At 46.0% G+C, this 1,736-nt stretch overlaps 1 pseudogene; it reads right to left on the reverse strand.

Annotated features, from left to right (window-relative positions):
- Window positions 1-976: 976 nt before the first annotated feature.
- Window positions 977-1,736, reverse strand: part of LOC102842757 — a 3,530-nt pseudogene continuing 2,770 nt past the window's right edge.

The following is a 1,736-nucleotide window of genomic DNA, read 5'->3' on the forward strand; positions in this document are numbered from 1 at the left end:
TGTCGAGTCAGTTCCAACATTGTGGTTCAAACAGACCTTGCAGCCCAGTTCTTATCTTACAGTGCCACACTAGGACTCCATTGATAAATATGTTGCTGTTGTTAAGTGCCATTGAGTAGGTTCTGACCCATAACAACCCTGCACAGGGTTTCTGAGGAGACTCTGGCGAGCTTGAACTACCGACCTTGCAGTTCAAATGGCTTTTTGCAGTCTGGCACATTAACCCACAGTGCCACACCAGGACTCCATTTGTAATATAGATATAGAAAAATGGCTAAAATATAAGTACACATAGGTTTATTTATTTTAAAATGAATGTTGAACAGTTTATGCTTATCATAATGCTGTCATACTGTTTCTTCAATCCTGACCTACTTATGTCAAAGTGCAAGGTTGATCATATCCTAACATCAAATAATCAGAAGGTCATATTTTTTTCCCTCGGTTCAAGGGCTCCGAGGGAGTTAGTCGTGCTGTCTCCGACTTTATTCTGAGGCAAAACACGACGTGGGATCCGTAGACCTTGTCCTAGGGCACCCGTTGGTCTCCGTGAGTTTGGAAAAGGCTATCTGGGGCCACCCAACTGAAAAGAAACCAGGTCCTCTTGCCACTGTACAGGGACCTATGTCTGGAACTGAAGGAGGCCTTGAGAATTGATCCAAATGCGGGGCCAAGAAACAGACCAGGATTCTAGGTCACGTCATACTTGAGATCTCCCACGAACTCAGGGGGCGGTCCCACAGCTACTCCGCAAAACAAAAACAGGGAGATAATAGTGCAATTTGAACTGTTGCTTTAAAAAACAAAAACCAAAGATAGGCTTTCCTTAAGGAAGAGGATCTGAAAGAAAATGCTGATGGGACTCTCTGGACACCCTTCTTTCTGAACAGGTGTGTCTACTGGGCAGAAGGTGCTGCCAGTGGGTGGGCTAAGTTGAGCTGAGGCCCCGCAAGTCTTTGGATGCGACAGGCGAAGCTCACTGCTTGCCAGCCTGTTGGCCAGGTTTCTTCTCCTGCTGGTGCCTGGGGTCCCACCACGGTCACGACCACCAAACACACCTTGCCCAGCACCCCCCATGCAGCCGGCCTTCTGTTGCTTCTGCTGCTGCAGGCCACCACGCCCACGGCCCTTGACCACCACCTTATCCTTGACCAAGTCGATGATCTTCTCTGGGATGCGTAGGTACTTGATGGTGCTGCCGCGAATGTAGCACTCAGGCATCTTCCAGAACTTGTACCCATCCCGGGACGTGCAATTTCTCCCTTGATAGTGGAGGAAGAGGAAGGATTTCAGTTCATTTTACCCCAAAGCTAATATGTGTTTTCATGCAACATATACAATGTAGTTCCAAAACCAGAAATCTGGGAGTCAAGGCTCTTTTCTATTTGTGAAGTCTAATTTGCCATCATGTACTGTTAATGCTGTCTCATAGCTGTCTCTTTTCTTTTCTCTGACCCCATTCTTATACGGTAGGATCTACAGGACCAATTCTATATTCTATAGCATTGCATATAGGCACTCTATCAACTGACCCTTGCCTACCTTATTGGTGGTCTTATTTGTAACTACTCTTTATTTATGGTCATGAGATGCATCTTTGCTGTGGGGAGTAACATTGACTGTTGGCTTCACGTGCTGCCCTTCTGGGTCCACAATAAAGTTATGCTTTCTGTAGCCTTCTCCCAGTCAAAGTCCAAGTTTAACAGAGATGGTAATGTAGGTCCATTTTTTTTTTT

Source organism: Chrysochloris asiatica, unplaced genomic scaffold (genome assembly GCF_000296735.1).
Source record: "Chrysochloris asiatica unplaced genomic scaffold, ChrAsi1.0 scaffold00109, whole genome shotgun sequence".
Lineage (NCBI taxonomy): Eukaryota > Metazoa > Chordata > Mammalia > Afrosoricida > Chrysochloridae > Chrysochloris > Chrysochloris asiatica.